Source organism: Haemaphysalis longicornis, unplaced genomic scaffold (genome assembly GCF_048455015.1).
Source record: "Haemaphysalis longicornis isolate Haplotype H1 unplaced genomic scaffold, Haemaphysalis longicornis Haplotype H1 scaffold_3, whole genome shotgun sequence".
In the NCBI taxonomy this organism is placed as follows: Eukaryota; Metazoa; Arthropoda; class Arachnida; order Ixodida; family Ixodidae; genus Haemaphysalis; species Haemaphysalis longicornis.
Window position 1 is genome coordinate 177,244,004 of NW_027526335.1, and position 26,717 is coordinate 177,270,720.

Sequence of the window (26,717 nt, forward strand, 5' to 3'; positions counted from 1 at the left end):
CGGCCTCGCTTTCATCCGCGGCGAACGCGGCACACGATGAGTCACATCACCCGAGACGCCCCAGCGGCGCATGTGTGGAAGGCTGAGGGTTTGGTTGGCTGTCGACCAGCTGAGCTGCCGCTCCGTCGCCGCCGCCACGAGAGCGGCCGCGATGTGAGCAAAAAGACTTAAAATGGGGCCTTATTGTGCCCAGCGCCGACACCGGGCCCGGCTGATCACGCGATGCGCTTTGAGGGGTGTGTACCTCTGGGGGGGAAGGGGGGGGGTTGTCTCCGGTCAAAAGGCTGACCTGCGCATCCTCAGTGAAACCGCTGGACGAAAGTAGTAAAGCTTTGCTGTAAAACAAAGCTACGGCGGATTACGGTCTGCGGCTCAACTTCCCCGCTTTTCGTAGCGCGGAAGATGAGAATTGCACACGTCGCGCCTATTCCTTGTACGCGACGCTATCCAACCTACATCATCGTCCGCGATCTCTGCTGTAAGTCGATTTCAACCCTTGTTGTAATGAAGACAAATCATAGGAATGCAACAGTGTTAATAGCCGAATCTAAACGTACAATTACGCTCCGGGGGCCACCCCAGCACTACCGCTAAGGATAGAGCCGATAGGTATAAACTTCCATATGGGTATATAACAGCCCAGCGCATACTGAGTTTTCCCAAACTATGGCCGCCAATCAAACCAGGTAAGTTTATATGTTGGGTTTAGTACAAATGCCCCGCGCACTCGAGTTACATTTCGAAAGAGGATTGTATTTTACAGTAGCTTTCCCGCGATTTATAATTCAGTTCCTGCGTTTATTGTTAGGGTAATACACCCGATAGCACGCAATAAAACGTATTGTAAATCTATAAATTAGTACAACGTCCCAATGGAAGCATCGCCGCTTATCTGTGCGGCTAGTTTGTTAGTAATAAATAAACGTCAATTTATCAATTTTCACCTAGTGTTTCGTAAATCCTACTCTAAATTTATTCAGGCTGCGCACAATGCTCAGCACTTGGCCAGGAGAGGTTCAAGCAAAGAGAATATGTCCCAGCGATATTTCCTAGGGTCATTAGTCGTTTCAACGTGGGCTAATTTTCTTGGGGATCACTTTGAGGACAAGCACTCTAAAGTACATCACGCTGGCGGTAGAATGCTACCTAAATGGTACTGTCTGCCTAACACCTCAGCCCGTGACAACGCACACAGAAAACCTAGCTGCAAATTGTCTGAAGCCAGATAAAAGGGCTGACCATCAGCTGTACTTCTAAATGTTGCACTGCACACTGTAATATTACGAGCAATTTTCAAAGAATATTTACATCTTCACCATGAGCTACCACAAATGCGCAGCAAGCCATCTTTCAACCGGGGTGTGCAAAGTCTGCATAGTGCAGGCCCCACTCTTTGAACCTCAAATTACAATTACATGCAACAACCCCAGCAGACATTCGTCAAGGAGCACCCACCATTGCTTATTGGACGGCTTAATACTGACGATTACATCATTTATTCAGAGAAATCGGCTGTCAAACGTGGCACACACACGCTTGAGAAGAGGAAAAGTAATGGAGTCACGACTTTACCAGGAAAGAAAATGTCTAGAAACATGACTTCGAACCACACAAAGCATTTATTTATTTATTTTTATTTATTTATTTATTCATATACCCTCCGGGCCGAAGCATTGCAGAGAGGAGCGGGTGTAGAACGTTTGGGGAAACCAAAAAGCAGCATATAAGAAATACAAACATACAATGGCAGTCTCAAAAGTAAATGAACATTGACACTTCTTCCGGTTTCCTGCAAGTTTAGGGTCATATCAGAAGCTGTAAGCCTCATCGTGAACTCACGTTTTGTCAAAGTAACCATTGGTATAAGGAGCAAGGTTTCCTTATGCCCAGCTCTTCGTGTGACATAATGGCGTTGCATAGTGGGTGTCAATTTCGGTTAATAAACGCATTTGGAGTTAATTTGGAGTCACTTGTCACGACATTTCGAAAGGTTTCACTAGTCGGAGCAGGTTTTCTATTCATTACGACAGTTAGGTCTCTCTGTTTTTTGTCATAAGAGTATACCATCTCATTACATTCACTGTGCGTATGCGCGTTCAAAAAACGCCGCCTAAAAATTACAGAAGTGCCCTTAGTCAACTTGAGAGAGCCGGTTTTAAAATCTCTGCTCAATTCACACTCAACAGAATGGAAACTGTATAGTCAGGTAGAAAAGTCACTCAAAAGTGAAGCAAAAATTTATGAAGCAATATTGTGCAGACAGTCTCGAAAAATACATTTTTGCGATTTGGGCGCCTCAAATTGGAAGGTACTTTCTCTTCACGTCACGTGTGTAAAAAAAACTCCCCCGCACCTCCCCGAAGGGAATCGTGCAGAAATGCGAATGCATTGGGTGCACCGATGCGTGTGCTGCGAGTAATGGCGTAATTAATGACGAGAGTGTGAACGTAATCATTTATTCATCTGCACATGTCTGTGTTATCGTTGTACCTGACGGCCACAATCACTGCCTTGTGATCGCTAAAGTGCACGGTCAAAGGGTCTTTGAGAAGCATACGCGCGTCACAGTTTCACGTAAAGACCAGATCAATGCAACTCCCGTGAATTGTAGTGGGGCACGTGTCGAAGCCGGCAGAGAGACAATGCATAGAGTGCCTGGTCTGCATGTACTCGACCAGCCACTCGCCACTCTTCTTGCGCACGTCAACGTTGAAGTCGCCAACCAAGACTATGGGGTCAGAGGGTTTGGAGCGCACGCGCACACTTTCCATAGCCGCGTCCAGAAATGCATTCGCATTTACGACGACGACGACGACGAAGGCAAAACTACGAGGCGTGAGCGCACGTGCGCGCGCTCACGTGCGCTCGCGCTGGAGGAATGCAGGCGCACGCCGGCCAACGGAGCAAGACAACCCCCGGCTAATAAATGCATTCGCATTTAAAACGACATTCCTTTACAACATTCGAAAAAGAAGTAGAAGTTTATTCAAATGTCGCCCCTGGGAAACTTTACCAGTCTTGGTGACAGTCTGTGGGGACACTACACCGAGCCCCCGTACATAAGAAGTATCCAACAGTGGAGAGATGTTAAAAATTGGCGCGTTGGAATCATTACGGGGGCTGTCAGAGCCTTGATCAAACTCGCCTTGAGAAGCTCCTTGTTTGAATGCCAGGCAAGAAACTCCTGGAACTTTCTGAGCGTGCGGAACATTAATGGACTTTCAAAAACAGCCTCTATTTTTTCGACATCATGTGATTTTTTCAACTTTCTCCCAAACTAATCACGCCCTAACCGGGACCCGCAACACAGTCAATTTTCCCTCATGGTCTGCCATATTGTTGCCGAAACCTCAAAACTTGTTCCGGTTTTTTGTTGTCTTATCTAGAAAAAGGATGCGCCACTAACATCAAACTTTGTGTTCCTCCTTACTAAATTTCTACATATTGCTACATATATATACGTTATGAGCGGCAGCGGGCTTTGCTACCGATGCAATTGGTAATTGCCCAATTTCCATGGTCAAATTTATTTTGTTGTGGTGAGTAAATATACTTGAAACACATTTCCAAGTCGAAGGCCTCAACCATTTGGTTAAATTTCTCCTTAGTGAGAATCATTGTGCTGCGGTGGCGCAAGGGTAGCGTGCCCGTCTAGCATTGAGGAGGACCGTAGTTCAAATCACCCCCAGAGCAAAATTTACCCGATTTTCCTTTCACCTCAATTGGTCCCTCTGTTTATGGGTGTGTCGCTTAGAAATGCGGCGTCTTTCTGGGCTTTCCTTGACTTCATCTTCATCCGTGTAGTAGTCGGTCAATGTTTTAAACGCTAAACTGAATATTTTAAACCAACACTTCTAAATTCAAACCCACCATACTAAATTAATAACAGTTTCTGTTTAGGTCGTCTGCTAATAGGAAAGGAAATCACGCTTATCACCAAAAAAAAACAGTCCACGAAAGTACCCGGCGTGACTGTACCTCTTCGTCAGTATTCCTCATTTTTTTTATTGTGGTTTGTACTGAAGCTGTCATTAGTGCTGCTGTTTTGGCGACCTATGATTTTAGTTGATCGAGATTCCTTGTGACTGTTTACAATATCTTTAGGCGTTACTAATTACTAGACATTTCCCAAGAACTATTAGCGATTAACCTTGTCTGTGAGCAGTATTTATTTGGTGGTTCAGAAGCCCCGAAACTACATGTGGCCCAACAGGCACGGCGATGAGTGAACAACTACGAAATAAATTACCCTCTTGGCGGTTCGTTAGCTTCCGCAGCTCTGAGTTAGCCACGCTATGAACGCTGCGAGTGTTGGTGCGACAAATTCTGTACAGGTTCCGGGAATATAACTATGTCATGGGAAGAAAACTCAAGGCACATGCCACCATAAAAGGCGACGGCGAAGAAAACCAATCAGTCTACACGAGCGGTTCGAATCTCCTCGGGGACATTCATTTTTTGGCCAATCCTCCCTTGTGGGTACGCGCCAGAAACTTTGAGGGCATCGTCACCAACAGAGTGAGTGAGTGAGTGCTTTGTTGATATAGAAAGTGGAAGAGAAGTAGACTGGGGATATTTTGAACTTATTTGGGAGTTCACCAGCATACATACAACCCCGTCCGGGCGAAGGGGAGAAGGGGAATGAAAGGGGATAGGAAGAACAAACGGGGAGAGAGAAAGAGGGAGAGAGAGAGAGAAAGAAAGAGATAAGGAGTGCGTAAGACTGCCCGGCAGCTAGGCATTCAACCCGTTCGATTTCGTTCGCATGGTTTGCGAGCGCGTGTAGTTTCATTCGGGTATACGCAGTGCTCCGGCGTGTGCAATCCAGTGTCTAATGTTGATAAGTCTGGCGGTGCCATACCGACGAAATATAAATAGCGATGTGCAAGTTCATATCCATGCAAAATAAGCATTCTATTGATCCTGTGAAAGCACATCTCACCTTCGTGTTTTACCGATTCCTATCAAAGGGCGATCAACCACGTTATTTATTTATTTATTTATTTATTTATTTATTTATTTATTTATTTATTTATTTATTTATTTATTTATTTATTCATTTATTTATTTATTTATTTATTTATTTATTTATTTTGTAGTGGGGTTTATTCAGAGAGCCAAGGCACCGACAGGATCAAGCACGGAGGCCGAAGAAGCTCGAGCAGCAGAAGAAGCGGGCGAAGCCAGAACTGAATTCGATCGCTCTGGGCATGCTGCGCGCATGATGCGTGGGGATTTTCCGTGGGGATGGTCCTGGTTCAGCTTCAATTCTGGCTTGAGCTTGAAACCCGTGACCTTGACCTCTCTTCTTCGTTACAATCTTTTTATTTATTTATTTATTTATTTATTTATTTATTTATTTATTTATTTATTTATTTATTTATTTATTTATTTATTTATTTATTTATTTATTTATTTATTTATTTAAACAATAATTCGGACCTGGAAAGGGCCTACGCAGTATTGGTCGTGTTTCATTGCGGGAAGACTAATTACACAGGTTCTAACGGGTAAAAAACGTGTGAGCAAGGCAGTACAAACTTATTTAGAACATATGTGAGAAATGTTTTTTTTTAATCAAACATTTCATCAATACATTTCAACATACTACTGGAAGAAAGAATTTCAGAGGGAGATTATTCCCCCCGGTAATAGTCCCGGGAAAAAACGAATTACAGCCGAATTACACCAGAATTACAGCCACTTCTTCTACTTGCATTGATCATGTCTTAAGTAATAGTGACAACGTTTTTGCAGGTGTCTATGACTTGAATATTGCTGATCATTCCCCAACTTTTGCCTTTCTCTGTGATAGACCCGCTAGCCCTAACAAGCCACTATCAACCAAGAAACCGCGTGTAGATTACAACAGGCTTCAGACAAAATTGATAAATCTAAATTCTTGCTTCATATATGACTCTGACATTCACAGGGAACATGCAAATTTTATACACCATTTAACCAACGCCATAATTGAGTGCACAACCCATGTTCATACTAAATATACTGAACCCTTATGTCCCTGGATGAATAATAGAATACTAGAAGCCATTAAGGAGAAAGATACTTGGTATCATAGGTGGAAACGTCATAAGCAGAATTTGTACTATTTACAGCAGTTCCGTTCACATCGGAACCGTGTTGTAGCGTTGATAAGAAAAAGAAAAAAGGAATACAAGAGCTCTCTTATAGAACGCGCCCAAGGGAATACTAAGCAGATGTGGGGTATAATAAATAGAGTGATTGGTAAATCTCCTAAAAAACAGGTTCAGCCTAACAGAGTTACTGTAGACATCGTGGATAATTTCAATGCCTTTTTTACAAGTATAGGACCCCAATTAGCTTCCAGAATTTCTGCGACTTCTTATGAGGAGAATATTTCCCATATTGATAGTACATTTTCTTTCAGGGATATAACTAATAATGAGCTAGTTACAATTGTGGCTGGAATGGCAAATAATAAGGCAACCGGATATGACGGGATAACAGTCAAAACGCTGAAAGACAATATTGATGTTCTCGCACCGATTCTGCTTAGAATTTTCAACCATTCTCTGCAAGACGGTATTTACCCCGAGGTTTTAAAAATTGCCAAAATCAGCCCAGTTTATAAGCATGGGGATGTTAATGAACCAAGTAGTTATCGCCCTATATCCGTACTGAGTGTCGTAAACACAATTTTTGAAAAGCTAATTTTGTTGCAACTGCGGGTTTACATAGATTCTCATAACATTATAAATGATTTCCAGCACGGTTTTAGGCAAAATAGGTGCACGTCGACAGCAGTCATGGAAACGACACAAGCAATATGCACATCTTTGCATTCTAATGAAATAGCGATTGGAATTTTCTTAGACCTGCAGAAAGCCTTCGATACGGTGGGGCATTCAATTTTGTTACAAAAACTACAAAAGTACGGCATTCGTGGACCGGCTTACAATCTTTTCACGAGTTACTTAGATAACAGAAAACAGTTTGTTTGTCTGGACAATATTTGCTCTTCACACATGACTGTAGAAACCGGAGTACCACAGGGATCGGTGCTAGGACCAGTGTTGTTTTCTCTTTATATTAATAACTTTCCGAACATCCTAACTTGCTCTAAGGCAGTATCGTATGCTGATGATACTGTCATACTTTTTACAGGAAAAACACTCTCCGAGGTTCAACTTATTATTAATCAGGAATTATCGAGAATCTCCTCTTGGTTCAAAGCAAATAAACTGACTATCAATGGTGCAAAAAGTAAATATATTATGTTCACTTCACGAAGTAAAAACTTAGGCGAAGCAACATTGAAAGTTTTCATAGATAATTTTGAGTTGGAACAAGCTAATACAATCAAGTACTTGGGTGTTACACTTGATTGTCATTTGAACTGGAAGACCCACATAAATAACGTGTGCTCAAAACTAGCTTCTGTGTGTTATGTATTGCTAAGAGCTAGGATGTACTTTGACCTGTCCACGTTAAAAATTATTTATTTTTCTCTGTTTCACTGCCACCTGACATATTGCTGCGAGTCTTGGGCTTTTACATTTAAAACTTACCTCGATCCTTTGTTTAAACTGCAGAAAAGAGCCTTGCGTATTATCACCTTTTCCCAGTTCCACACTCCTACTGAAATATTGTTTCGTGACGTTCAGATCTTGCCCATAAAACTTCTTTCCGAAATGAAAATTGCAATTACTGTGAATAAGATCCTTCATAATAATCACGCGTTATCACTAAACTTATTTATTATTCCAACCAGCAATACTAGGCATGCCAATAACGTAAACTTTAACCTGCCGATAACTCGTAATACCTACGGCGAACGATTAATCCAAAACTTTGGTGCCAAAATCTGGAACAGTATACCCCTTGAAATAAAGATGGCTAACAATTTTATTTTTTCTATAAAAAGGTTCTATCGTTCGAAGCTAGGCTGAAGGAAACATCAATATAAATAGCAAGAAGGCATCGTGGACAGGCACCAGGTTGGTGCATGAAAATATATTTCTGGAAAAGTTTTATGTTGACTTTTAATTGTATGGTTCCGATCTCTTAAGCGGCTATTCCTGCCGAAATGCATCGAGGTTTCTGTTGCTGTGTACTCTGTTGTGGCTCTTAGGTCTGTACATGTAGCGTTGTATCTGTGTCTAGATAGACGCTGAATGTATTTATTTGAAAAAAAAGAGTACTGTAAAGATACTGTTTTTAAACATTCAACCTCGAGTGTAAGATTCAAATGTCTAAAAGTGTATATTTTGTTTTCACTGTATTGATTGATATTGGTGTTTATTTTCTTTTCTCGCGGCTTATGAGTGCCTTTGCGTCCTGTATTTACACACTCTGCGTACACTAAGTATTGCACTTGTTTCACTGAATTGTTAATTAAGTTTGTTTTCCCTGCTGTCTATCTTTATCTGGGCCTCAACTAGCTTCGGCTATTGGCCCAACATCTTGTTGCATATTTGTAATGCAAAAATTATCTAATAAACATGAAATGAATGAAAAAATACTTAAATGTGCTAGTGCACACTTTGATAGGCGTGAACTTAGCGGAATGATAGTGCCTCGAGGGACGCGATGATAACGGAGTGAGTAAACCTCGTAAAGTCGTAAACCCCGTAAAGTCGTAAACCTCCGTGTGCTAAAGGAAAAAAAAATTTCGCCTGGCTATTTTTCTTCCACACTCCAGTGTTGATATTTTGTTAATTCTCTTTTGTTGGGGAGTAAAGACAGCGATATCGATTGTATATAAAACAAACGGCTAATTTCAGAATTTTTTAAGATTAATAATGTCTTTTTTTAGTATGCGGGTTCCAAACTACGCATGCGTATTCTAAAATTGGTCGTATATTGCGTTATAGGTAAGAAGTTTTATGTTGGAAGGTGAGCGCTTCAGTTTATGTCTCAGCAAACCCAGTTATCTCCGAGCTGACGCGCATACCTTAAGGACGTGTGTAGACCAACTTAACTTACCGTTTATCGTAACCCCGAAAGTATTTGAAACTGCCGGTTTGCGAGATGCCATTAATTGTGTACTAATACTCATGTGGCTGTTTTTGTTAGTACTACACATAAATACAGTTTTGTCAGCGTTTACTTTCGTGTCACAACGTTCGCACCATTTATTTATTGCGTCAGGACTGTCATTTAGAACTTGCTGATCTTTAAGGGAATGAATACTGCTGGACAACAAGCAGTCGCCCGCAAATAATCTGACTGTAACGCCTTCTCTAACACAGTTTGTTCAATCACTAATATATAAATAAAGAAAAGTAGCGGTCCGAGGACACTAACTTGCGGCACACCGGACTTTACAGGAAGACATTGGGAATGAGAACCCGTGACGTCGACAAATTGCATGCGGGAGTATACATGAGATTTTAACAAGCTTACATTGGTGGACGGAAAACCCAGTAAATTAAGCGTAATATTAACTGTTAGTGAGAAGTGCTATCGAAAGCTTTGCTGAAATCTGTAACGACTACGCCCGTTTGGCCTGATTTGTCAAGAAAAGGAGATAATGAATGGAGAGAAGCAATTATCTGTGTAGTGGTAGAAAATCTCTTACAGAACCCGTGCTGGAAAGGCGAGAAGAGATTTTTCGCTTCTAATGCGTTTTTTGTAAAGCTAGATATGATGTGTTCCATGAGTTTGCAACATAATGATATTAGAGATAGGGGCTCATGATTTGTTGTAGGGGCATTATCTCATTTCTTAATTAAACATTGGTATCACTCGGGCGATCCTCCGTTCAGTCGGGACAATGGCTTGGGAGAAGGATGAACGAGAAATTACAAGTAGGGAACGCGCCAGGTACTCGGCGTACCGACGTAGAAAAGCGTTCGGAATGTTGTCGGGTGGCCTATGATGAGGCCAATGGCGCGTCCAAGGGAGCTGCGTTCCAGAGACGAGCGGGAGCTCAGAACGCGCCGTGGCAGCATGAACCCCGACTTGTGACCCCGTCGAGCGACGTCGACACTACACGATTCTGCCACAGGAACGTGAGCTGGTACGACCCGTGCCAGTAACTACCATGTACTCAGACTTGTTTAAGTGCTTGAACTCTTCGATTTTGCCAAGGCTTAGCCCCACTAACTTTGCTATTCCTTTCTCTGTGTCGGGTGTGTATTTCTGTAGTGTTTGAGGAATTATAAACTAGTTTCGTTTCTTTTTGTATTCATTATTGTCTCATACCTGACAAGCTGATAGCAAAAAAATTATTTTTACCCGGCGCGGTGGCTCAGTGGCTAAGGCGTTGCACTGAGCATGAGGTCGCGGGTTCGATTCCCGGCCGCGGCGGCCGCTTTTCTGATAGAGGCGAAAAGCAAAAAAGCCCGTGTGTACGACATTTCGGCGCACGTTAAAGATCCCCAGGTGGTCAAAATTAATTCGGAGTCCTCCACAACGGCGCGCCTCATCGCCTGAATGGCGTCGGCGTGTTAAACCATACAATCAATCAATCAATCAATCAAAAATTATTTTTCATAATTCAACACACCTGTATTTAAACTGAAACAAAGAAAACACACCGTTTATTGATATAAGAAAACGTATAGGATAGTGAGCAGCTGTTACTTCTTCTAGCACAACCGAAGTCAACACTTCCATCCGTGTCGTTAGATCTGATGCGTCAATACATCAAAGAGTCAGTACATCTACTCATTTTTAACTGACTCATTAGATATAACGCGCATTACACCTGTGGACGTAAGTTGTGCCTTCGACATCTCCTACCAAACGGTTGTTCACTGATTGATCTAATAATTCCGTACAATAAATCTACAAATGTTAAAGCCATGTTAAAGGAGCCAGAACGTTAAAGGGGCCATGAAGACAAAATACGAGTCCGTTTTCCTCCAAAGATTCGGTGTTTTATTGCGCCCATAGTCCTCGTCTGGAAGCAAACGACGGTTCATTCACTGAGAAATTAGACCCTTTACACCAAAACTTCAATTATCCCGGTAAATCGTGTGTTTCGTGGTGTAAGCGATGACATATCTAGGGGAGGTACTTGAAACCATAATTAGTACGGTGATTAGGGCTGGGGTAAACGGCCCAACGTTTTTTGTTGCCTTTTTACCGATCGCCCTCTTAGATGGTGCCACGATGCTTGTCATGACCTCTGTCCGCACTCGCTTTATTATTTACGGATTCACCCAGCTAATTTTCTTGCGGTCCATAGTAGTCATTTTTGTATCACCTATAGCGCAACCATCGATATCGGCTGTCTCCAATCCCAGACATTCCGGATCATCCCCAAAGGCACCTCTAAAGCGTCCTTGAAAATTCCGCTTCTGTTTATCATCGATAGAAGAATATTCCCCCTTCTGTGAATATATCCCGCTTCTGAGGCACGCACTCTACGGTGATAAACTCATCGTATGAACTAATACGGGTTCCATTGGCGAGCAGCAGGACACCTAGCAAAGCGCCATTGAAGAACATGGTTACCTTAATATCGTGGGCTTTAATTGTGCTCTGGAAAATTCCGCGCTTTTTGCCCTCCGCAGAAAGACGGCACGAAATGAAGCATCCCACAGCTTCCGCTCAAAATAGCCGGAAGTCCATTGCGCAATGTCTCCCCCATGCGCATCCCGGCCGCATGATTCCTTAGAAGTGGTAGTCTTTCTACAAAGTTGAACTCCCCAAAGGAAAAATTGGTCCCAACTCATTCACCCAGTACACTGGTGTGTCAAGTTTAAAACTTTGCATAGAAGAATATGATTCCTTAGGTATTGGACGAAGCCGTAATTATTAGATGATTGCCCATGGCACGCTCTGTAACATCTGCACCTCATGATTGTAATTAAAAGTTTATTCATCCAATCAGTGTAGAAATCGAGCGAACCGAATTAGGCCTTCAGAAGAAAATGCTTCAGTTACACAAGGACACGCCTGCGTCCAAATCCCTCCGTAAAGCTCAGAAATGGCAAGCACCTTGCATGCTCCGAGTTCATTTGCCATTTGGTACACGGCGGGCAAGATTTACAAAGAGCTATTTCAGCCGGATAGCTGAAAACAGGGGTCGCAGCAGCCAGTGCAACTCCGCATCAAGAAGTCCCGATTAAGGTTCTTCGCGTCTGGGCAACCTGCAGTGACGGCAAAATGGGGAGTTATAACGATGCATCTGGATAGTGTAATAAATTAATTGTCATCGAGTTAGCAGAGTCAGCAGAGTCAAAAGAGTCAAAATGTTACCTCGATTTTGAGCAGAGTCAAAATCGAGGTAGCGGAGTCATTAGTCAGTTTCACTGTATTATATATATAACATGTATGGCTTATAATCAAATGAGTTGTCTTGTTTCAAATTAGACCCTTGTAGGGTACAGTGTGATAAACACGTGAGGTACTTGAGGTAAGAAACTATTTAGTGAACATTTCGTGTAATCTTTTTTCTCCCCGAAATACTTACGTGGTTTACATTTTGCATTAAATTTGGAGCAAGCACTCGTACTTCAGGCTAATTTAGAATGTCAGTGGTCATGCGTAATCTTTTATATGGACAAAATGTATATATACAACAGCAAACATTTTCTGTCTCCCGTGCTGTTGCACGCTGTCCCGTAATAATTTAGCGTGCAAAACGTGCGTCCGCAGAGTTCCTTTCTCAGTGCGGCATGGGAAATGCTTGTCAGGTTTCTATTGGGAAGTAATATATATGGCTTCATTCGACCTTTGTGAACTGCGCCTGAAGTTATGCCAACAGTTATTGTTGTCAGAGTTGTAATCCGTTTGCTATTCATACGCTCCTATTTACGAATTGAACAATTTGCTGAAATCAACAAGCGGTCACTGGGGGAGGGAGAAGGTTATTGAGGTCAGGGCATACCTACGACTCTCTGGAAAAAGACATCCCCCTCGCGAGGGGCACGATCAAATGCACAGCATTTCCGAGGGGGTGCGCCGGCAAGTCGTATCTCTCGATCGCGGGACCCGTGTCGCCATCTTTCGGAGGCGCGGGACAACTTGTGGCGCTTTCGAAACAAACCAGAAATGAGTGAAGGATATAAGGCTCGTTCGGTGCATCGACATCTGCGTCGGTTTCGTGGCTCAGTCGGTAGTGCGCCGGGCACCTTGCGTTCCGCCCGCGGCGTCATGGGTTCGAAACCGGGCGCCGGAAACTGTTATTTCTTTTATAGTGTAGTGGCCTGGCTGCGGACTACGACAAGGCGCGCCTGCGGACTACGACAAGGCACGCCAACGCCGCGTGACATTGTGAGTTACTAAAATGCTATGCATTTAAAACACGGCAAGGGGGGAAGGGAATGCTCGTAGGCGATCCAGGACTTTACAGGCGGGATCCTCTTGTTGCCGCGTGCTGGCGTATTTCGCTTCTTTACACTAGAAAACACCTGTAAGCGGTGTTACAACCTTGATTTTATAAGTTCACAATAAGCCCCCAATAAATATCTTAGCGTAGAGGCTTGAGCGGCTGAACATTTACTACAGGTTGTGGGGAGCGCCTTGGCACGACACCTTCTGGCCTAGAGGGTGTTGCCCAGAGCCCCACGCCGCGAGCTCCCTTCCCTTGCCCTCCTCGCCTGCCGTGCGGCTACCGGGCCGGGGGACCTGGGGACGTCGGGGCCCGAGAGATGGCGCTGGCGGACACGGGGCAGCGGGCAGTGGGGTGAAGGAGCGGGCGGTGGTGAAGAAGAACCGCGCGCGGGGACTCGGACTCGGGAGGGACAGAGTGCTCTTGGCTGGTGTGCGTGTGTACACCCGGACGAGGATGTGAGTAAAGAGTTTCTCATTGTACTCAACCGCAGTGTGCCTCATTTCTGGACGGCCGTAGAGAGCAGGCCCACAAGGTTGATCGGTGATGGTGGTGTATCTGCGTACTTGTGCAGTTGATGGCTTTTCTCGTTTTGCAGCACGTGCTTCGAAACAAAAGTAATGCGAGTACACCCACAAAAGCGCCAGTCCTTTGGTGTTTAAGGCGCAGATAACTTTAATTTGAACGTCATACTCATGCTCTCGCGTGTTCTTTCCTCTTCGAGCCTGTGTTAGACGATCGCGCGGTAGCCGTGTATGCGCACAAAGATTGGTGCGAACCACAAGCGTCACCTGCCAGATTGGTCGCATCGTTTTTGCTCACCTGACCTGTGTGCCCCACCCTCCATTAAGCTCGCACATTGCCATCGAATAACTGCTTCAGGTTCGACACCCTGGTTTTAGGCTTTGCTCTCTGGTTGCCTCAATACTTGGGTACTTAGGTAATTGGACTGCGGTAATACGTCCGCGAATAGTGTGCTCTTGCCTTTTTATTTCCTAGAGTCTAGCGAATCCGAAACGATTCACCCTTAACCAAAATGACTCAGAGCTACGGATCAGAGTTGGCATATCTCTCCAGTTTTTGGCATAATGGCCGCAATGCGTGTATACTGATTCCAGGACGCCTCTGTGAACAACCTCCCTGTGTTCTATTGATTACGGAATATTAAGCACGCCCTCGTTCTAGACACACACAATGCGCGTCGTTGAAGCCGTGGAAGAATTTAGCTACTAAGTGCCTTACCATCGGTGACGGCAAAGACCCGCTATAAGGGCATGTGCTACGTCATTCTCGAATAGCAGGGCTTCATGAGAGGGAGCGTTCCCGCCCAGAATGTTAAGCGGGCACCGGCACTTAGCTCCCTTCGGCGGTCGTATCTCGCAAAGGTAGCAGCTAGTGTTGCTTAATAATTCAGTTACTTCCAACGGATTCACCTAGGTAATCGGGCAATTGCCCAGCGCTTGGGTATAATGTTTCAAGATCCTCAGCTTGGGCCATAGCCAATAAGAAGCAACACAGTACCCATATGATGGCCGGGATACCACCAGAACTGGTTTAACGATTCACGATATTTCTACTGGGGCACCGCAGCTTGTAAAATTGTAAATGTTTCTCCGAAAGGGTAATGCTGCTTCAACTGTTCGGCAGTACTGTTATGCCCATGGGCGTGCGTTCGAGAGATGGATATCCTTATGGAGCCTCGTCTCTCTTTGAAAAGCCTGTTACGCAGACGAACGCCTCGGCGTCCTCCATGGCAACATATGAATATATTATCTCCTATAAACCAAGAGTTTTACTGCTAAGCTGTATATGGCTAACACCCGCTTCCTCGGTTTTCATTCCGGTGAAACCACTTTACTCGGTGCCGCTACCCTGCTCCTCCTTCCAACCTCCGACTCCCCTTTTCTGAGTTTTATGCCCATCACGACCACCGAATCCTCTTTCACAAGTTGCGCAGTCGGCTGATAACGCCGCTTGCGCCGTTATCAGCAGTTCCAGTTTTAGCATACTATGAGAGGGACGCTTGTCGTTCGCTCCGAGGAACGGCGCCCGCAGAAGCGGGAATGGCCGAGAAATCAACGAAAAGCGGCTGGCGCAGAACCTGCTCCCGCCGTCGTTGCCGCCTTAAGTACTGACTCGTTGCGTAGCTCTGAATCCCTCCCTGATGAACACCATCTTGCCCGCTTGGAACGTCGATTTAAGCCTATAACTCTCTTTCTACTTGAAGGGCTCTCGGAGGGACATTTCAGCCAGTCAATTTAGGTGCAAGCACTCGAACATCACGGGTTGCCGGGTTGTGCGTGCACGAGGATTGCACAGAGGATTAGCGGGAGGGGGCGCGTGCAAGCGCCGCTAGGCTTCATGTCCTCACAGATGGCGTTTTGCTGGTGGCAGATTTCAGCATGGATATCTCACGGCCCAAAGCGGCCAGTCTTCTGTCCTCCGTGGTCGAGCGGTCTCGGTTGGTGGGTTGCATGGACAGTGAGATGGCTACGACGCAGGAGGGAAGTGGACAGATCCATGTTTGTGCGCTAAAATAAAGCTCGAGTCCGTCCAAGTTTCATTCAGCTACTTCGCTAGGAATTATACGCAACCTCAATTTACAAATCAACATGTTATGTTTCGTGCACTCCCTGGTCTGCGCCCAGATTCGCTAGTCATCCTTCTTCACAAAGTGGAAGGGCACTTAATTCATTCGATACACTTTGGGTATGCTTGCAGATCTTCCAGCACCGTCTGGGGCGCTGCCATTGCTCAGTGGGGTCGTGTATTTCTGCCTGCCACAGAGCACATGACAGGCTAAGTCCGCTCCAGCGGTAGCGGGATAGGCTGCACGGAACGGGTGCGCAATTTTCTTTTGAATTTCGGAAGACCTTAGTCTAACTTAAGCGCCACCGGGCCCACCTTTGTGGAGAGAACAGCATGTACGGTGCTCTAGTCTTCCCCCTTCACACGATGGCGGCATTAGGTATCCGAGGAACTTAATAAAAATTGCTAACAACTGTGTGCACCCGTTTGCTTGCGCACTTCATTGAATTGTAACAAGAAATACCATAAACCTGTGTTTACGAGACCCCTTCGTAGCTTGTAAAAGCTCTTCCTCAAGGTACTGAGGATCCATTGGAGGAGATAGAGACAGACATTCGGACAAACAGTTAGTGCAAAGCAGGCATCGTGTGGTCCTCCTGGTAGTCGTGAGTTGGTTTATAAATAGCTGTAAATAGCCTTGCAAAGTTTTACTGATAAACTATTTCTCGGGCCGTATTAGAGACTAAGGATGCCACTTCACTTCACAAAATGCCTGATGTCATTTCGCCTTAGCATCGCTCATTTAGATATTTAATTTATTATGCTACAATTTCGCGTATTTTAATGCAACATCTCTAAACTAAAACATTCTAACATGGCGGTTGCCAAAGAGCCTGTTATTTAGCCTAGGAACGTATTTTGCCCATTCTGTAGCTTTTCGCGTTTTGGTTTATATACTAATTGTCTGCGTTAATATGCAATGTCGCAGCACCAAATCTTAATTTTCCAAGTCGAGCTTTGGCAGTGACCACCCCCAAAAATAATTACCCCACGCTTAGGCATCGCCGCTATTCCAATTGCACAATTATATGAAAGTGTACCCATAAATGGAGAGCAGAATAAAATAAATTATTAGTCGAAAGTAATTCTCGCAAACATTTTAGGGAATGTTAATGGTTAAATCACCTTGGACACGAGGTTGTTGGAAGCTGGAGTGAAGTTCGGTACCAGGGAATTTAATATCATCATCAACAATAACGACAACAGCCTATCTGGATCCACTGCAGGACGAAGGCCTCCCCCCATTGACCTCCACCGCTTGTGTCCCGCGATGACCGACTCCTTCCTTTGCCTCCGGATTTTCTTATTACGTCTCTCCATTTAGTTAATTGCCTTCCCCTTCTTCCAGCCCCGCCTCTCGGTGTCAATTATGTTTCCCCCGTGGTCTATCTGTTGTCACCTAGTCGGTCGTACTACATGGCCAGCTCAAGTCCATATCTTTTTGTTAATTTGAACTATGATATTTTCTATTAGAACTCTGATATTTTGTATCCCCTGCTACAGACTGCTCGTTTTCTGTCGCTAAGCGTTACTCCTATCATTATTCGCTCCATGGCACGTTGGGCAGACCTAAGTTTGCTTTCTAGTTGTTTAGTAACACGCCAGGTTTCCGCTCCATATGTCATCACCACCCGGATGGATTGGTTGAATACATTTCTTTTTAAAGATAGAGGTACCTTACATTTCATTTTTTTTCAGTGCTTGCCGAATGCACCCGAACCCATTCCTATTCTGCGCCGTATTTCTTTCTCTTGGTTGGGATCATCATTAACTGCCAAGGTAGTTTTTATTCTTCTACTTTTTCGAGCATTTCGTTACCTATCGTAAAAAAAACGCGTTCAGCGTGTTTGTTTAACATTACTTTAGTTGCATTCATACTTATATTTAGCCTTACAGTGAAGATCTCTGATTGTAGTTCTTCAGTCATTTTTGGACTTCTGCAGATTCACGGAGCAAGACTGTGTCGTCTGCAAACACCAAATGGCTCAAGTATTCCCCGTTTATCTGTAAAGGGAAGTTTTCCAAGCCAAGCCTCTTGAATACAGCCTTGAGACAAGCTGTGAACAATTTTGGTGAGGTGGTATCTCCTTGTTGCACTCCCTTTCGGATCGGGAATGTGTTACTTCGCTTTTGAAGGGCAATCCTACCCGTGCATTTCCTCGTATATGTAGTCTAGGAGTTTTAGATGGGTGTTCTCTATTAATAGGTGCTTTAGGGCGTCCATCAGTACGGCGGTGTTGACTGAATCAAGCGCTTTTTCATAGTCTATAAATGCCACGTAAAGCGGATTATTAAACTCTGCGTATTTTTTCTATTACTCGCTTGACATGGACGTGATTCATTGTATAGTACTCTTTTCTAAACCAAGCCTGTTCCCTGAGTACTTAGAAATCTAGGTTAACTATTACCTTGGTAAGAAGCTTGTATACAGGCGACAGTAGGCAGATGGGTCTGTAGTCCTCGAGATTTTTGGTCCTTTTTGTGAATTAGGACTATGTTGGGGTTTTTCCAGGCTATGGAGACCCTCCTTCAAAACGCCCCTGGTTATGCCGTCGTGGCCTGCACCTTTCCCTCTTTTCATGCCCTTATTCCGTGATGGTCGCGGATTCTCTCAGGTCCACACTGGCCATGACGAGATGGAGGCACAGACACGTGGAAGGTTTTTACATAGAATTTAATGGGACCAACTGGCTCGATCTCGCTTACGGCTCGGCGTCGGTGGGCTGCCTCAGCGCGATGCGGCGCGGCCTTGAAGAAAAGGCCTGATGTTCGCCGCGGTGGCGTACGCATCGATGAGGCTTCTCCGGCTCGAGCTCGAATGAAGGGCCTGCCACGATGAGTCTGATGACTCGGTCTCGCACGATGACTGGACGTCGGTTGGCTTAAGTGTGGATACGGGTGGTCAGACCTCACACTCGAGCGATGGATAGACTCCGGAGTCCTAAGCTCCCCTGCCTTCTGCATACAGCTTCTTGCGTCTCGTCTCGTCCGCTCCCCAGGTCGCTCTCCCGACGTTGCACACGAGTGATAGCTAGCCTCCGGGGCCCGAGGCCCCCCCGGTCTTCGGCTTAACGCATCTCGGGACTCGTCTCGTCCGCCCCCGGATCACTGCCCCACGATCTCTCCGGATCTGACTGCCTCGATTTGACTCCTTGATCTAACCGCCCTCGCCCTCCGGTCGGCTTCCCCTTTTAAAACATCTCGTTGTCCTTCCACTGCTCCTCACACACCGTCAATGACCGCTGTCCCCTCATGTCCGGCGGGGGCATAATGTGTCACATAGGTTGTCACAAAAGGAGTTCTTCTTGTCAGGGGGGGGGGGGGGGGGGGGGGGGGGGGGTTCGAGCGGTGTCTCCAAAGGCGCCCTTTGCACTGTGTTTCATTGGCGCTTCCGAACGCTCTCACCTCTCCGCCGTTTCTCGAAATTCTCATTGCTGGTACGGTGACGCGGTCCCTGTGTGGCGCGCTGGACCGTTTTTCGGAAGGGTCCGGTCGCCGATCCTCATACGTTGAAATCACACACGTGCACACACATACACGGCCCTGTACAAGATTAGAACCAGCGATAGTCTCTTTTAGCGCCGGTTCCCGGGATTGGTGGTAGTGCCTGATGACACCGTACCAGTATGGCACCATGCGCAGTTTCTTGAGGCCAAACACCCTCCGAAGTCTTTTCGGCGAAAACGAGCCGTCACAGTGCCCCTTTTCAACTTCTTTCGTTTTTGGCGAAACGCCACAAACTAAACTTGTAGGCTTAGTAGTTTACCCTTGTCCAACGTCACTGAACCATATCCTGGTGTAGAATCGTTCCGAAAATTTTATTATCTTGTTTATATTATGCGCCATGTTACCCTGTTCGTCTCTCAGTGCGCAGATTCTGTCTCAGCCAATAGCCAGCTTCCTCCTTGTTGCCTTCAAGCTTCCTTCCTTCTCCAACGTTTCCTCGATGAGTGCCATGTTGCACGCATGAATGTCGTTTGTTTTACTTCTATTTATCAAACTTGATAGCTCCGCCAATTCCATTTGATCCACCACACTCGGCAACTTCATTATCTTGCGTATCGAAATAAGTTTCTTCGTTTGCTGAGATAGTTTTCTAGTTTGTTTCCTACATGCTGCTTCTCCATTAGCCGCTGTTTACTCTGTAATTGTATTGTTAGGTTGCACTTAGGGCGTCAACAATGTCCTCGTTTTTACCGTCAAAAAGCACGACTGGATATGGATATTTTATGGAAATGGATATTTTAAACTCCTGCATCCTTTGCCTGAGTGGCTTGATGCTGGATTTCTTACCTTTTATAAGTTTCCTTCTTTTTTTGAGATTTAGCCTTAGTTTGCCCCTAACCATTCAATGATCACTGCATGTAATCTCGCTTAGAACCTCCCCGTCCTGCACAATGACTCCGTTGTCACTCAAAATGAAGTCAATTTGGTTTTTGTCTTCCCGTCAGAACTTTTCTGGGTACATTTTCTACTTTTGCGTTTGCGGAGGAATGCGTTTCTTATGTTCAGAATATTTTTCTTGGCAAATTCAACCAATGTATTGCCTCGACTGTCGCAAGTGGCTATACCAAAATTTCCCACTGATTTTTCTCCTATTCTGTTTGCACCTACATTGGCGTCAAAGTCCCCGATTACAATTGGGAACTGTGCTGTTCTCTTATTCATTGCTGACTCGACAGCTCCGTAGAAACTGTCTACGGCCTCATCCTCGTAGCTAGCTGTTGGTGCCTACACTTGCATTATGTTTGCCCTGTATCGCTTGTTTAGATTGATTACGACGACTCCGACCACTTTGTTGACTGAAGAATTCTTCCGAGTTTCCTCTTATCTCCCTGTAGATCAAAAATCCTACCCCGAACGTGCTCTTTCTTTTCCTGAGGTCCCGACAGCATAGAATATGCCCGCTCGTCAGTTCTGTGAATCTTTCTCCTGTTCTTCTAACCTCACTTAGCCCAACAATATCCCCTTTAACATCCGCGAGTGCCTCCAATAGTACAGGTAAGCTTCACTCGCTAGAGAGTGTTCGCGCGTTGAACGTTGCCAAGTTCAAGTTACAGAGGCGGCCTGTCCGGACTTAGACATTCTTAGCACCCTGTGCTGCATCGCTGGCCTGACCGCCACCGTGTTCAGGTGTTCTCAGCTGCTGTGAACGGAGGGACGATATTTGTGTTTATCAATCATGGGAAGGTTTGGCCAACTACTACACCAGGGTAGCCATACCTTCCTCTGGTGAGGCAATGCTGTTTGCGTCCAAAAGAGTATGATGAATATAATGAATTAAGTATAATGAACGCTAAGTGATGATAGCGCTGAGCGGGGTTTCTTTGTCCTTCCCCAATAGCGCATTGCTGCTTCTGTGACGATTCCTGGCTGCTCTTATTTACGCCTTCGTAAAGATGGCGTTTGTATCTATTTTTATGACATATTCCGTTGAATACATAGAAAGGACGTTTTTGTGCAAATATAACAGCTGAATAAAAACGTTTTCTATTCCGGTGAACCGGCAGTCAGCCGACATGTAGGCTCTATATTGGGGCTTGCTATTTCCGCTGACTCAACCTTTGTTACCCGGGTAATGCCTCTTTTTTGTCCTCACAAGTGACAGCAAATGTCCACTACTTACCTAGAAGGGCGAGACACTTGTCCAACTCACGCCTGATGCACCCGAGCACATCGGAGACCCCCTGTTCGCCCTGCAAAAATAATAATGACTAAACCTAGAAACAGACATCGATATTCTCGGTACACTCTTTATTCTGGCTGTCGTGATTTCAATTGGTTCTCATACTTTTGAGGGATTACTCTGAAGCATTCTAGCCTAGAAAACGTAACTGCCGACATCATGTCCGTATACCACGCGCTTTCTCCCAGCTAATTCACCTCAGAGTGGTTTCACTCCAACAAGGAAGGCAAATCCCAGTACAGTGCCGAGAACTTTTTGGCACCACTTGAGTGCAAATCTCGAACATTCAAATCTCAATTTGGAAGGAAAGAAAGAAAGTGGAGAAAAAACGCCCGCCGAATTCTTTATCTGTTTCAATGACCCACTACATCCTCCCCTTTGCTTTTTGAGGTTTTCTTGACTGCCAACCCTTATTTGTGTCTTATTTCAACGAGCCCCTCATTTCCTATTCTGATTCGCTACATGCATAGCGAGGGCCTCTCTTCTGGCAGTCTTGGGGCCATGGGGAGCTTAAGAGGATTCAACGCTGGTCGACCACTCTCGACATGTCGCAGACACTCGAGTCACGGCCCGGGGGTTACAAAGAAGGTCCCCTTCACCCCGAGTAGTCCGAGTGGCGCTGCCTAACACCCCCAATTCCAGGAAACGAAAATACCTGAACATAAATACCCCAGAAAGTGGAGGGGGAAATAGCCCCCCCGGTAGCGTAGTGGTCATCGCACCAGACCGGTATTCTGGAGGTCGTGGGCTCGGATCCCATCCAGCGGGTGTTTTTTCTCCACTTTCTTTCTTTCTTTCCAAATTCTTTATCTGTTTCAAGAACCCACTGCATCCTCCCCTTTGCTTTCCGGGGTTTTCTTGACTGCCAACCCTTATTTCTGTCTCATTTCAACGAGCCCCTCATTTCCTATTCTCATTCGTATATATATATATATATATATATATATGATGTCTTCGTCTTGTTCAGAGTAAATCAGTTGTTAGTGCGCCGTGTTCTTGTGAAAGTATTATTTTTTTGGTTTTTCTTCCTGTGTCTGTTTCTGTTATTATAACAAGCGCAACTGTTCAAGAACTTGTATGTTTTCGTTCGGCCATGCTTTTAACTCCGCAAGCTCGTTATGAATTTTGCAGCAATAACCTTACGTGGTGCCCGGGAAAACAACCGCATTCTTAATGGTTCTCCCCCACCCACTAATTCAAAAATTATTGTTGTCTTGACCGGCCCGCTCCAACATGTCCTCTCTTAGGCAAAGAGGCTATGACATAGGCGCTATTTTGACCTAATCACAGGCCAGCCATGAGCCTATTATTATTTGCGTCAGTGACATCCGTCGCTCGTCGATTGCCAGTACATTAGTACAAAGAGGGGGCACCTCAGTCTACTGTAGCCAGCTGTATACCGCCCTTAATTCCAATGTAGGCCATTCACCCTTTTCCTGGACCACTTTGTTCTCTGTTCCCTTTTACGAATATAGAGCCAGATTACTTGGCTTGTTGATGGGTAGTTCACTTCGTAAGAACACTGGCTGCTCGATCCGGCCCCTGTTCAACTCACCACAAATGCAGATGAGGACTTCAACGCCTCAACAGTTGATGGAAATGTTACAGAAAATAAAAGCACAAAAAATGAAAGCTGTTGAATAAAGCATCCTACGGTGTTTGTGGAGAGCTGAAAAAAGGCCATCTACAGGGTCTATTTCACGTGTGCGAAAATGTGCAATGTCTGACGTTTAGCCTTCGCGAGCAAAATAGGTCATCAGGGCATCGTAGTCATCGTAGTATTTCGCAATACTTTTTACGCAGCGTACGTTCCGGCCTAAACTTAGTGACACGGTTGCTGACAAGCCCACAAAGCGGTGAACACAAGAGATTATGCAAGCTTGCCCCATTGAGAAAAGAGAAAATAGCCGTGTTAGTGAGCAAGCAGTCCCGCTAGGGCGCACCGGATTTCCTTTTTACGTGGGCCTCATTGCATTAAATTTCTTTGTTATTCGAAGGCTGTTAAACGCTCCATATGTGTATTTGCAGTTTTATGTTGCTGGTACATTTTGAAGGGAGCGTCTGATGGAATCTTGTGCGGCCGGTAGGGTACTTTCGAAACAAAAGGATATACTGGCCAGTCAAAAAATGATGGTCACGCGTTTATTATTTTGTACATAGTAGCACCGGATTAGGGATGACACAGGAGTTGATTATATGTACATAAGTTAGTCGACGTAAATGAAAATTTTAGTGAGGGCAGCGTTCGTCCCCTGTTCTTCGTATTCTTCGTTTTGAAGCGCTTTTTGCGCTATGCATCGAGTTATGGTTGTTGGTCAATTGGCCTAATGTGTATGTTGGATTTACTAACGAATAGCTGGCGGATCTGGGCAATTCAGCGCACTCCGACCGCGAGAATTATTGAAACATTATTGCCCCCTCGAACGTGAAATATTGCGTCATGCTCCTGGATGCTTCCCTTCTGTATTTAAGCATCTGAGAGCCGCAGAAGTATTGTTAGCAAGTACGTAGCCAGTGCCAGTCATACGAAGATAACCCTCCGCAAATTAAGCGCGCCTGCCACCACGCCACGCTATTCAATGTGTCACACCACAACCAAAGCTGATTTTTACCATCCCCTTTGGTTCTGCCCAAATTATCTCACTCTAATAATTTCTCGCCACCCCCCCCCCCCCCCAACGAACTCATGATACCCTTAAACCCTCACTTCTTGGACACACCCGCCCTTCACCTAATGGTACTGCACGGACTATCAAACGGTCTTGCACGAGCACTTGAAAAAGAGGGGTTTGCCTCCGTCTATCTAGCCCGATACTCACAATAGTCTTCCTCCCGGATGCCTCACGGGAAGACTAAGACTCTCCCAACTCTGGAACCCAGTTCACCTTACCCCAATCTTTAACGCGCTTCCCCAGAAGAAACTAGAGCCCGCCTTGCCACTGAAGGGGGCTTTTGCTCTCTTTCCAGTGACCTTTGTATCCGTATGACATGGCTACGCTATGCTGAAGAGCTACGCGAACGTTCTACAGATTAGAAGGACGTCTTTTATGTTAAATCCCTGGTACTCAGGGACAGAAGCACACGTGCGCCAACCCAAAGTGTTGAGGTGGACTTTAGTTGTGCTTTAATTTTGAAAGAACAGTGCTCACAGCAGAAAACCAACAGAAAGGCACACAAGAGAAAACCAATAAGATTACCACGATACATTAGTTGCTCAGACGCGGGATTTTTCGCACAGGCACTGCAGAAGCATAAATTATACCGGCTGCTCCACTAGAGGAATGTTTTCTGTCGGTAAAGCAATCTTATTCTGCGACAAAACCAATCGTAAATGGAAAGTTTGAAAAGCAAGTAGTAACCGATTCCCGTTTGCATTGCACGTTCATTCAAAACAAAAAGATAAGCGAGTTCGTTATTAGTAATATAGCGTATTTTTATTAAAGGAGGAGCAAAAAACAGCTACGTATGCAACGTTATGAAGACCATTGTCGGCACCGCCATGCACATAACGAGCGATTTCGTCTCATTCTTTAACATATCGCGTCACTCTAATGGCAACAAGCTGCCTCCCTTGCGCTGTTTCATATTCCAGGGAGTCTTTCAGGGGCAGGGTTGCCAGGTCTGGCGATTTGTCACCAAACTGGCGACTTGTCGAGACTCGTGGGGACAGGAATTTCAGAGTCGTGAGTTGGCTACTTTCTGACTCCTTTAAGCATTGGTGATTTAATATATTTCTGGGCAACTCCGACGCCCCACTATTCAAAATAGGTCTAATATGACATTTAAGTGCATTTCAGCCACCGAGGCAAACTGAACAAACAGAACACCAAACTGTTAGGCAGACGACGGTGACCTGCAAAGTATAGAATAGATACCAACGAATCAATAACTCAACCACACCGCCGTACAGTGCTACTTACCGGCACAAGTCAAATTGTCCTTGGTCTTTACACTGCCTGGCACCTGGTCTCGTATGAATAGCGTCAAAACCGTCACCAAACGCCGCCGGTTGAAAGTGTGACGCTTCAGTAGTTTCCTGAGCTTGAGACTTCTTGCAGAGCGGTAGGAAATGTGTTTGACAATGTGTAATGGGCACGGGATTGTAACGAGGCAGCCAAAGTGGTAAAACATGTCGTGCAACGAAGGCGCGTTCTAAGTTATTCATATTATTCGAATGCTCTACCCGAACCTGCATATTTTCGCTTTTTTGTAGACAGCAGTTAATCGTTTTCGCCTTGCCGCACCACAGCAAAAGTATAAAATGTGCGATGCGGTGTTCTACTTCTCAGAATTACTGTATTTTTTTTTTTTTTGAGGCCAAGGTAATCAAAACGTACTTACTAGCGTCGCCTTGCTGAAAACGGCGACTTTCCTGGCTCCTTTTCAAACATTCCCTTTAAGGTAGCGACATTTTTGGCTACCTTCGACAATTTTCTGGCTACTTTCCCTGGCAACCCTGTCACAGGGGCGAGGCCAATTTTGGATTACACTACTTCCTGCTGAGCCGCGAGCAGTTGAAGTGAAACTTGTAGTTCCGTATAGCTAAAAATGTGCATCAATAGCAGGGATCGCAGGCGTACCTTCCAGAAACGTCCAAAAGCTTGATGATATTCGGGTGTAGAAGCTCGAGTGTAGAGTTAGTCAGAAACCACGTAGTATTGTTTAATGCGTACAGAGTCTATAGTACACGCGTATTTATTAGCCCAAGCCGATGCACTATTGTCCGTGACTGTCGAATGGGTTCCCAAATTCTAAATTCACTTTTAGTTCGTGCATTTAGTACTTTCGTTTCTCGTTGGGCGTGCTCAAATTTCGGACCTGAGTTTCTATTTGTAGCCGATTAGCCGAACCATTCGGAAATATACATATTTTGCATACGGGAAGCTTTCGCCTTGAATGTTATCTGTCAGAGTTAAACTAATAGATTTATCTAGGGCCCCGTGTAAATAGCCACGGGTGGGTGCCCTGGAGCCAATCCCCACGTCTGCTACAAACTGTGGGCGCAGTCTTTGCAGGGAAATCAATAACTTTATAATTATAAATGTTACATATGATGCAGAGTCCGGCAATTCCGGCAAGTATATATGCATGCGTGAAGGAAGGTTTTCGTATGCGAATGCATCATTGCTGGGCTCAGTGACAGCGCCAAAATGCCTCGTTCAAGATTTCATACCG